Source organism: Echinops telfairi, unplaced genomic scaffold (genome assembly GCF_000313985.2).
Source record: "Echinops telfairi isolate 266 unplaced genomic scaffold, ASM31398v2 ScPeMD7_7424;HRSCAF=8462, whole genome shotgun sequence".
In the NCBI taxonomy this organism is placed as follows: domain Eukaryota; kingdom Metazoa; phylum Chordata; class Mammalia; order Afrosoricida; family Tenrecidae; genus Echinops; species Echinops telfairi.
This window is the reverse complement of record NW_022111324.1, coordinates 63,999,555-64,011,922: the sequence shown is the minus strand read 5'-3', so window position 1 is coordinate 64,011,922 and position 12,368 is coordinate 63,999,555. Positions and strand designations below refer to the sequence as shown.

Sequence of the window (12,368 nt, the reverse complement as noted above, 5' to 3'; positions counted from 1 at the left end):
CATACCCCCCCCCTTTTTTTTCTTTTCATTTTGAATTCTGCCTGTAGAGGTAGTGTTAACACTACACATATCTAGTTAGGAAACAGGTAGTTGCAAGTTCGGAAGAGAATCACCATGGACAGCGCCCCTTGCCGTTTCTATTGCACCCACCCCAGGCCAGAATTGTGCGGCTCTCCTGTGCTGTCTCCTGTGTCTTGGTGACATGAGAGGATTGGGCGCAGCAGAGGGAGCTGGATTGGAAAGATGAATACACTCTCCAACAACAGATAGGAGCAGAGAGCTGTGAGGCAGGGCTGCGGATGTGCTCAATCTTTTAGGGAGATGGGGAGCAGGGGCCAGGAGAGCCTGCTACTATAGTAACGCTGTTCTCCCCCCTCCTCTCCACTTTTGAATGAGAGAGCTTCTGAGAATTATTATAAGAGGCCCCCGTTTGGTGAGTATTCCCTGGATCCCTGGTAAGGAGTACAGGCCACTTCCACTGCTGAAAACAGCTCCCTGCTTGTGCTGTGTTGTTCTGAGAGCTTGGTGATTTGATGTTTTTGTTTCGGTTTTTTAACTTGGCCAGTTATTCAAATCAGGAACAGTGTAGAGAGGAAGAGGGAGGGTGGAGAGGAATCAAAGGGGTTGCCTCTGTTGTCGATGAGGAGATAACTGGTAGCCTCCCAGTGGAATGTATGCCAAGCCTTAATGACTTAGCGCTGCTTGAGCCAGCAAACACCAGCCGTGAACTTGGGAGTAAATATTCGTAAACAGATCTTCATTAGCCACTGAGAAAGAGTGTGGGAGCCTGACTTTCAACTGAACCCTCTGAGCTAGATATTGAGAGAAGCTGTTTTTCTATGCTGCCCAGAGCACCAATTATACTCAAGTCTTTACACATAGAGAGACTTTCTAATATTACTTGAAAGTGGAGTTTCAGGGTCAGCATGCTGTAATTTCATATCTCTGGTATACATCTCATGGATAACATATTTCTTCTACATTTTTTCAGGAATACATATGACACTTTGTTTTTAATGGCCCGTGCTGTAAATCCTCCAAGTCTCTTGTATGCAGAAGACCCCTAGCTCTCTCCCCTCCTCCTCCCCACTTCTGCCCCACCTACTGCTGCCTCTCCTTCTCAGGCATCTGTGATAACACTGAGTTACAGGGTCTTTCTATTTTAGGAAAGTTGAAAAAAGTACACCTGAAGGATTTTCTTTTCTTTCTTCCTTCCTGCTTTACTTCTATGTTCTAAAAGGAGACTAAGGAACATGTATCAGCATGAACACCACACACATTTAGTCTCCAATAATTGGTGTGCTGGTTGGTGTGTGTGTGTTTCTCTATCAAGGGGCCAATTAGATCCATTTGAAAAGATTTGAAAGCCTGTTATTTAAAATTAATACAGAAATTTCAAGGGGTTTTCTCCTGGTGATCTCAGATAGAATTAATCCATGGCCATTTCAGTGCATGTACAGGAGATTACCATAACTCTCTCTTCTTTTCTAATTATTGGTCCAAATAAAATGTTCACATTTTCAGCTAAACTTATGAAATCGCCCATGTTCCCACAATGCCTCGGTCACTATGCCCCAGTGTGTGTGTAGGTGTGGCCTTTACACTTAAGAAAACAGCAGCAGCAGACTACGTTGACAAGATGCCTCAGTTTTAAAGTCAGCAACTCTGCCTTCATTCTGGGGGGCAGACACAGGCACAGACGCGTCCTGCGCACACCCTTCTTGGATAGACAGCTTTCACTCGGTCATCACGCTGGGACGACAGGGCAGTTCTAATTCTTTTCCTCTCTGATTTTTCTTTTGAGTTACCCCACCCAACAAATCAAAATATTTATTTTAGACCCACACTCGTGTATTCCTCATTTAACCAATGGGTACAAAGTGCGTGTAACTTCTTTAATATCAGAACATCATGTTGGCCTCCATGTAGTGGCCGCCCTGGCGCTGTGGTTAAGTTGCCGTGTCTGGAATCCCTTTCATTGTGGAATGTACATGAGAGAGGCAGGGCCCCTGGAAAGAGGGTTAGGAGATTTCACTTGTGGGTAACTTAGCAAAATAAAAAAGGCATTTTTAAAAAACGTTAGTAAAAAGTTTAATGCCAATCATTGGTTACTATTGTCATTGTAAAAAAAAAATGTAGTCCAAAAAATTATAGCTGTGTAATTTTTAAGCAGTTCTTTAATAATTTCAAATAACAGTAGGGACACATCTATCTCGTCTTATCATCCGCCAAATGACACGCTTTATTCTAAGACCATGTTGCTTTGCTGATCAAACTTAGGCTGGTGCAAAAGGCATAGACCGGACCCAAAAAACGACTTTGCACACATTCGTTTTGTGTTTCTCTCCACATCCCTGTTTTTAAGGTAAAAGTAGCTTGTTTTCAACAAACAAAATTTGCTCATAAGCCCAAATGTCCAGAAACACACGCACACGAGAGTGTGAACAGAAGCCCGTTGCTCAGTAATGTGAACCTGCCACCTAAGTGCACAGATGAATCGGTGGCTCTCTGCCTGATTCCCCGGAGGCCTCCCCGGCGTTTCCTGGGCAGTGACCACTTCGGACGTTGTTCCCCTGGAGTATTCTCGCAGGCTAGGCTTGTCAGGTGAAAGGATTCCTCCTCACAATTATTGTATAGGACCAGGTTTGCTAAACCCGAAACGTGGCTAACTGGCATTTAAATTGCATTAACACCTACTTGTATGGGCACAGTGGAAGGTCAGGACAGACAAGTACCCTCTTTGCTGCTGTTTGTAAATGTCTAATTTGTGGCTCTTCAGTGGGGGCGGCAGCTCCCTCACGCCGTGCGGTTCAGTGGCTGCAGTTACAAACACTTCTGACAAGTGAGTATTTGCTTGAGAAAAGGCCATTGTTCGGAAGTGGATAGAGCGGGAGAGAGCCGGAGAAAGCATGTCACAGCCTGGCCTCTTGCCGTGTTTGTTTCTAGGAGAGGAATGCCATAAATATCAAAGTTAGGAATTTTTCAATCTGCGTGTCTTTTTTTTTTTTTTAGTATGAAAAATGCTCTTGTCAGAATTTTTTTTTAATGTGGGCTTTCAAAACAAACAAAACTAGATTTGGAATCTCCTAAGAATTAATTGGGGAGGGAGGGGGCAGGAATAGAGTGGGGAAGATAGTGGTCATGCATCTTTTTATTCTTGCAGTAGAAGAAGCAATAAATGCTTCGTTTCATTCCCTACTTGATCAGATGAAGCATTTAGAGCTTTAAGATCACAGCTAACACTCCCATACACAAACACACACAAAGTGTAACCTGCTGCTATCCAATCAGTTCCAAACCGTGGAGGACTTAGCAGAGCCGTCTATAAGGTTTCTAAGCCTGTCAAGTCTTCAGAAGTGGAAGCAGGTGGCTCCATCGGTGGCTTTGAACCATTGACTTTTTGGTTCATAGCCCAGCACTGTAACCACTACCCCCCCCCCCCCATGGCTTCTTGTGATCTGATCTAGAGAAAATAAATTTATACTTTGACAGAATAATGATACCACTGGGACAAAGTAGAGAAGTTAATTATAGACACGTGTAAATGAATTTCAAAAGTTATTGTGTAATTTTCATTGGATCTGTCGTGAGCAGTTACTTTGTAAACTGGTGAAAGAAAGCAGGGCATATGATGGAGATGCAACTCTTAACTGCAGAGGAAAGAGGGAACTGGATGAGCATCAGCAATTTCAGAAACACTTTATCCAAAGTTTAAGTGGATTGAAAGAAAGTCCCATGTATGGTAGAAACATTTAGATGCAAACAGGTTTACATACCACCAGTGCCTTAATAAAATGTATTGAATTAGTGGGGGGTAGAAAAATGAGGAAACTGTCTTAATTGTGTTTTATTCTTAATCTCCCCATTTTTTGAAAGCCATTCATTCAATGGGTGGTGAAGGAATTCTTTATTCTTCTCGCAGAGAGGAGGGGACTTGTAAAAGTTCATGGAGAATTTTCATTATGTTTGGTTCCTTTTTCCCACGAAGTTCCCGAAGTCCCCTTGTATTTAGTGAGTACCTGCTATGTGACAGGCGCTGGTGGACATGCTAGAGACACAGCAGGAAACAGGACAAGAGGGCTCCGCCCTTATGAGCTCGTGGACATTGCAAGCCGCCGTGAGAAGAATACGAATTACTAGGTAGCATACGATCCTATCCGTGTCCTTAATTCAAGTGTGACTTATACCCAAACCTGCGTGTCTTGCGTGTGTTTTTACTGTCAGCTCCTCTGTTACGTTTCACAACTTAAAACTGCCTCTGGGTGTGTAACAGGCACAATGAGACTGGCAGTCCGTTTGGAAGAAGGGTGTGCATTTGAGAAGATCCCTGGCATTTAAAAGGGAAGATTTGGGAATCAGTGAAGGGCTAGGATTGGTGGTCGATGGACAGCAAGCAGTGTGACCAGTGTGGGCAAGAAGAAATGAGAAGGACAGGGGGAGTTCCCGGGTCACTTGTTGTATGTCAGCCCTTTTGCAGAGGAGTTACTTGGCAGTGTGTGTGTGGGGGGGGTGGGGGGGGTTACGGTGGTGTGCCGTTGTTTTCTTTTTAGGAAAGGGGGTCGAGGACCCAATTGGGAGAGAGATTTCAGTTTTGTTTTATGGAGGAAGTGGAAGGCAGGGAAGCATTTTGCTCAATGGTCAGCATACTTAGTAAAGACAAGACTGGTTAGGTAGCACCCACCAGAGTGAAATCTTGGTAGGGAAACTGTTAAAAGTATCCCAGAAGAGATGGTGAAGGACTAAGTAAAACCTATGGAGAAAGGAGGGGAGTGCTGGATAGATATATTTATGAGACTGTGTCCCATTAAACATCAGTCTTACTCCCCTACATAGACATACACTTTTTATCATTTCTCATCCTGGTGGAATCAGTAGACATCGGATGGTAAGCTCTAAAGAAGGCAGAGATTATATTGTCTATCTTTGTATATTCTAATAGTACTGAACACAGAATCAATGCTCGGTTGATTTGAATATCGTTACAGAGGAACCATGAGAAACCTAATCATTTAGGCTGCACCATCTTCCCCCCATCCCACCCCTACCTCCTCTCATTGTACAGATAAGAAGGTGGGAATCAGCATCACACAGCTCCTTAGTGGCAGAGGTGGCACCCAGTTCTAGGTCTTCTTACTCAGAGCCATTGGTCTTTATCGGAGGTGCACACTCTTGCCTAACCATGCGACCTTGTGCTTCACGAAAGTGATTTTCTGTTTGCTGCTCTGGGTCACAGTGTTAGAATGGGAAGAACCTCCTGCCATTTCCGGGTCACATCTGTCTGACAGATGAGGAGGTCAAGGTGGGCCCACGTGAGTGCATTAGTTGTGACACATGTAGGACTAGAGTCTGGATCAAGTTCAGTGTTTGCCACATTAACCTCTTTGCTCAAAGAGTACTCCTCAATGTCTGGTAACCCTTACTGGGGGTGGGGGGTGGGGTGGGGGGTTGAGACTAAATGTTTTCCTCCATCACATTTAATATCTGTTGAGGTGGAGACCCCCAAAGTTCAAGATAGATTCTATATGTGGCTATTTTGGAGGTGTAGTATTTAAATAAACTATCATACTAAATTTGATGCAGGCTCTTGGAATTTCCTGCAGAAGATCATTTCCGGGTTGGGTTAATTTTGTGATTGTTGGTTGGACTAATTTTCTGGCACAGCTAGTCTATGTTCTTTAGAACCCTGTGTTGTTTTGGTGTGTGTTTTTTTTCTTTCTCATGACTGACTTGGTTCTTAGTGATTGGGAAGAGTAATTCAGATTCAAGCACAGTTTGTTTGTTTCTTGCCTACAAAATTGTACTTTTCCTCTGTATCTACCTAGTCCCAAACGGAGGCTGAATAAGCCCTATAAATAGACTTGTTAAAAAAAAGAGTTCCACATCATATGGCTCTGCCTCCCTTTTTCTCTTGATGGTCAAACCAATGTCAGCTACATCAAAAAGGAATGCTTTCCAGAAACCACTTTCTTGTTTCAGCGCGTACAGAATAAAGGATGTGGGAAATAAAAGCCATTAGATTTCCGTTCTTTAAGGCAACTCCATATTTACCTCCATGGCCCTCAACATTTTTGGTCTTTCTTTTTTCTTGATTTAGATGAAAGGACGGAAGAAGTAGAGTGAGTTGAGGGGAAGCCGGAGCAATCCCTTCAGACCCTCTCTCAGCATTGAGAAGTGGCTTCCCAAGAGGAATTGTACATGTATATTCCATGTCACCGTCCTCCACATTCCTAGATTACCTTCACCCACCCTGTCTGTAGTCCTTTTGTTCAAAGTCCATTGGTTATCAAAGGCTTAAAACCTCTTCGACACAGGAAAAAAATAATCTTGTCATAATAGATAAGTTAAATATAAATCGATTGGGTATTGTGTTGTCCCTTTTTAATTTTTGTAGCAAGCTGCACTGAGAAAAGAGGAACAGTCGCTAAGAGGAGCCTTGCACCAGTGCTATGCGTGTGCCTTCAGTGGCAGAGGCTGGGCACGAGCTGACTGCAAGCTCACGGGGCTGCTTGCATAATCAGCATGAGGGGTCCGTGGCACCTGCAAACCCTGTTGATCAGTGTCATTCCCTTCTCTCACAACTGCCCACATAATGACCTACAGGGCATTATAGGAGGTAGTCAATCCTGACCTGGTGCTATGAAGTCATTTCCAATTCTTAGTTCTGCCGTTCCAATTTTGTGAATATGCATTTGCCCAAGAGAAAGCACGATTTCAAAATGACACTGCCAGGAAAATAGAGAAAGCCTGTTTGAAGAATGTAACAGAGCTAAAAAAAAAAAAAAAGACAACACCCAGGTTTCTTAAGGAATCAACAAATGGTCAAACAAGTGATCAAGTTTGGAAGAAAGCAAGCTATGTTTTCCCCTGGCATCAGTTACTCTTATTTAACTTAGCCAATTGCAACTGCTTCTAAGTTTTTGAAATCTGCCATATGTACAGCCCATAGAATGGAGATTCAACACTACTGTAGGTATTGTATCTTAAGTGCTAGAATCACACACATAGGATCATTATCATCCCTTTTAAAGAAAAAAAAACACTTTATGTTTCTGATATCACCATGCAAATGCTATACAGGTCTCCTGTCAGCACTTGTCCATCTACAGCTGCTGAGCTCCAATCCCGAGTGCGCCCCAGTGCAGGGGTCAATTTTTTTTTTTTTCTTTTTAACATTTTATTAGGGGCTCATACAACTGTTATCCCAATCCATACACACATCAATTGTGTAAAGCGCATTTGTACATCGTTTCTCAAAACATTTTCTCTCCATTTAAACCCCCGACATTAGGTCCTCATTTTTCCCCTCCCTCCCCGCTCCCCCCTCCCGCATGAGCCCTTGTTAGTTTATAAATGGGTATTTTGTCATATCTTGCCCTATCCGACGTCTCCCTTCATCCACTTTTCGGTTGTCTGTCCCCCAGGGAGGAGGTCACACACAGTTCCATGTAATCGGTTCCCTCTTTCCTACCCATTCTCCCTTTACCCTCCCTGTTTCGCCACTCACACCACTGGTCCTGTAGGGCTCATCCGCCCTGGATTCCCTGTATTTTCAGTTCCTATCTGTACCAGTGTACCTCCTCTGGTCTAGCCAGTCTTGCAAGATAGAATTCGAGCAGGGGTCAATTTGTATGAAAAGAAAGGAAAAGGGTTTTAATAAATGTACATGGCTTAAAATTTTACATGTATGACTTAGAATCTTTTATGAGTCATAGAATACTTGGTAACCCCAAACCAAACTCACAGCTATTGAGTCGATTCTGATTCAGATCAACCCTACAGGACCCAGTACAATTGGCCTTGTGGGTTTTTGAGACTGTGAGGCTTTATGGGAATAGAAAGCTGGTGGTTTTGAATTACTGACCTTGTGGTTAGCAGCCCAACAAGTAACCCACTCCTCGGAACAACTGGTAGGTCTGCCCCTAGCTGACGAGAGCAACTGACATATTAATACAGAGAGCATTTGCCTCTAGTAAAGGCCATGCATTCGTGCATTTGTTGGTTGCCGGGCCAAATCTTCATAGTACCTTTGCTAATCCCCCCACCCCGCCCTGCCCTTTCTGTAGCCATATGTTTGCGTGCAAGAGGGAGAACAGATCGCGCCTCTGCTCCACCCACTTCTCACAGTGCACTTCGTTTGTGATCACCGCTAGTTGTCATGGCATGATTACAGTTCTAGTATGATGCGCTATTTGTGGCAAAGCATCGATGTTTAGTGGAACAGAGAAACTCCTGTTCAAAAATCTGTGAGCGGGCAAATCAATGCCATGATTAACTGATTTTAACAGACACCCGGAAGATTTGAGATGCTTGCTCTGTGGTTCAGGGGACCGGCAGAGGAGCAAATGCCTCACAGGGGTTAAACCTAAATGCCTGCACTGCAGCCTATTTCTGTCAACACTCGTTCAGGAAATCAACATTTATGCTTTCTGAAATGAAAGTGTATTTTTGAAGACTAGCCGTCAGATATATTTTGCCCTTCACACTTTCAAATGCTTAGTCTTTTTTGTAAGTCAACTGCAAAGTGCATCCGTTTGCCAGGCTGAAAGAGAAAAAGAAAAAAAAAAAGCATGACAAGTGCCCACGGCCCCAGTGTCAGCGTCCTAAGTCTCCAGGAGAGGAGGGCAAGAGAGTTGGCACAAAACAGGCTTGCTTCAAGCTGGTTACCTCAGGGGTGCCTGCCTCTTGAGAAGCTTTCAATCCTTCCAAATGATGTTATTCCCAACTGTCATGTGGTTTATTTAGAGCACGCTGTATTGCAGATAAACATGCTATTTAACTGTGGGTCAAAGTAGAGAGTCATTCTGCCAGGAGAATGCCCGAGATACAGTAAATGGCCGTGACTCCCAGACGGAGATGAAGAGACATAGAGTTGTCAGTGATATGCATGGAATGGGCCTGGGAGGGGGGTGGGGTGAGGGGGGTGACAAAAGTATGCCGTGGTCTCAGTGTATGTTTTTAAAGCTGTAATATGACTGAACCTTTAAAACCATAACCTGTCACACACCGAAGATGAAGATACAGGGCTACACAAATATGTGAAGTTCAAGCAACTCGACTGCGAAGCACATTTTATTTCACTTGGCAAAGAGGTTTCCTCCAAAGAGCGCTCGCTAGATGCTACAGATGACGAGGCTCTCCCTCCTTGTGGCCTAGTGGTGAGACAACGCTCTGTATGCCCCGAAAATTCACAAACAAGTCATTATCATTTGGATACATGTCTCTTGGCGCCAAATGAGCAGCCGGGCTTTTAGAAAATCCTTTCCGTGCCGCTTCTTAAGACTTGCGTTTATTTTCATGTAGGCCTTGCCATTTAGGCTTTTATACTATGCTCAGGTTTATTGATAAAAAGTATTATTTAGTCCATTTGTCTTTGGAGATGTGAGATGTAGCTAGCGTTCCAAAAAGGCAGGTAGAAGAATTCCATGGCATTAAAAATCTACTCTCCATTATAGTCACCAGGTGAGCACAGCAGCCTCATAACAAAGCCGCCTGACTGCTCCCAGGGAAGCGTGCTGCACCTCAGTGTTGGTCCTAAAGATCAGCGCTTTCAATACCAGCAGTTGCTCTTTGTCACATGTGCTGGCAAGCATCTCCTAAATGGCCCCAACCCCAAGTCGTGCTTGTTTTGGGTCAGGGGAATTCTTGGTCCCGCACTCGGGATCTCAGAAGTTATTCGGAATATGTTCCATAGCTAGGAAATCCAGCTATTTAAAGAGCCAAGTAAAGGTGTAAGCCCAGACTGGTCTCATATTTTGCACAGTATCTTTGTCCTGCTTCCTGTGATATTGTGAAAGGACACTTCTTGGATTGCTGAAGTGATGTCCACAGAGCAGGCAAACGTGCCCAAGGCTTTGGAGCTGTCTCCGTGGCCCCACACTGCCCAACCATCCCACCCACCTCCCCCCAAAACAAAGCAAAAGGGAAGAGCGAGAGATGTTTTCTTTGCCTTTGCCTTTCAAAAAGAAGGGGAGGAAATGAACAGAGAAAGGAACAAGAGAGTTGGAGGAAGGGTAAACAGGCCCACACAACCAGTGACAGTGAAGAAACAGATTGTAGGCACAAACTGAAAAATGGAATAGCATTGCTTTTCTGCTTAATTAAACCCCAAAGAAAATGCGTGCAACATTGTTATGGCTGAAAAATTGTTAATTTGTAAATCACAGGACAAAGGGGGCCCAGAGCAACTTTAAAGTTTCCGTGCACGTAACTGTCGATAGAGTGCCTTCTCCATCATCAGCACTAAATTCACATTGATGCCTCTTTTCTTCTCCGTATTGATCCTTCCATGAGAACGTAGATTTGTATCTGTTAATTAATGCGTCCTGAAACAGCGTTTGTATTAATCAGGCAGATAAGAAAAATTGGATGCCTGCACCCTCCTGACACCCGTAAAAGTGCTGGCCCTGATAAAATCGTGGATGGACCTCAATAAAAAAGTTCCTCCTTCCACTCAATAAACTAATCATCCTGCTTTTAATTATTCGGCAGAAAGATGTGTGGAGATTGGAGAATGTGTAAATCTATTTACTAACAGCAGTGTCTGGGAGGGAGAAGAGGGCTGTCGCTGGGAACTGCTGGGGGCTACAGGCTCTGCCCATCTGCCGCCGCAGAACGACTGCCGCTGGAGGAGCCGGATGAAACAGAGACCAAGGTGCAGCAGTAAAACACACCACCCTTTCTGCACTCAGCAGTCCAGGTGATCCTGGCCTGTTACATCTATTCCAATGACAAAAGAGTCTCTCCGAAGGAACCCCATCTTGCTTTTCTTAATTTATTTTTTTAATCCCGTATTTGGATTTGCGTTGCATCTTCCTTTTGGGAAGAGAAATCGGGGAGGGCGGGGAGCAATCAGGATTATTTTCTCTTTTTTCCTTTGTGCGTTTGTTTGTTAGATTTGCTTGTGTTTTTGTTTTGGGGGGGGTGGAGCATTCCCAATAGCGAAAGTCAAGGCTGCTCAGGTTAGGTCAGTATCCCTGCCTGTGTCCGTGTATGCAATGTTATTAGCTGCTCTCTCGCTAATAAGACGGGGTTGATTTGTTCGTGGAATCCGAAATATCCACTCCTAAAGGAAAAATGAGGAAAAGAAAGGAGACAGCCAGTTCAAAAGAAGCCCTGTCAAGGAACATGTAAACGACTTGACAAACAATGAAGAGTTGTTGCCCACGAGCCCTGAGAGCCCCCTTAAGGAAAGCTGCACTAATCCCTTTTGATGATTTTATTAAGGACTCATCATTACTGTCGCCCAGACAGCAAAGCACTGGGTGTCACCAACAGGATAGGAAATGATCTCCTTGTCTGAGGAGGTCGGACCGCCAGTAGGTTTTTATATTGTAGTTGGGGCAATGGTTTGCCAGAATAAAGTGAGTATCAATCAGTACAGTTAGATTCCTTAAGTTGATTCATTAAAAATTTCCTGCACTTCCATAGCACTGCTCTTGGCAGGACCTTAAATTATAGTTCCATTCTCTTCAAAAATGATGTAAGGGTGCCACAGCACTTGGGAGTCCTTCATCTGCCCTTGGAAGTGGATGGTGTGTGTGTGTGTGTGTGATGGTGTGTGTGTGTGTGTGTGTGTGTGTGTGTGTGAGAGAGAGAGAGAGAGAGAGATAACATTTTTTTAGGGTTCTTGTGAAGGGGGAAATATCAGGTTGATAATGAGATATCTTCATTGATTTGTTTTTAGAATCTAGGATTCGTTGCTATGTGGTATAAATGAATGAGACCTTAAATTTTACATAGGTTTAATTGTATTACTTCACTCTTTCCTGTGGAGAACAGTTTCTTCTTGTTTCTTGCTCTGTTCTTCCAAGCTCAAAGTGGTTTAGCACATGTGAAGGCAGTCTTGGTTCGCAGTAAAGAATTGAACCAACCACACAACTACTTCAGAGACAAATACTGTATCATATGGCTACCATTGGGGGTCTGTGTTATAAATCCATTTTCAGTAGGCATTATTTTATAAGTTGCCAAATGCAAAACTGAAGGTACAAGGAAATCGTCTTGCTCGGAGGAAACACACAATAGCTCAGGGGAGCCAATATTTACCTTCAGCATTTGACTCTGTTCCACTTCCTTCCCACTAACTCCCATTGCCTGGGCATTGAATAGTACAACTCTCTTTTCTCTTCAAACCAAGCCTGAGCAGTCCTGGTGGGATAGCCGTTCAGTCAGCCCTGGGCTGCTCACAGAAGGTGAGTGGCTCAAACATCACAACAACTGTGCAGGACAGATCTGACAATCTGCTTCTGTATTGATTACAAACCCTTTGCTTTCAAGTAGATTCCAATTCAGTGACCCTGCAGGACATAGTAGATTTGCCCCCACAGGGTTTCCAAGGCTGAAACTCTTTATGGGCGTGGGCTCCCTCA

General features: G+C 43.9%; 1 protein-coding gene across 8 annotated transcripts in view; it reads left to right on the top strand.

The window, feature by feature from the left end:
• The window catches only part of ESRRG (estrogen related receptor gamma), a 710,000-nt gene that overhangs the window by 682,421 nt on the left and 15,211 nt on the right, over positions 1 to 12,368 (top strand). The gene's annotated exons all lie outside the window — the stretch shown is intronic.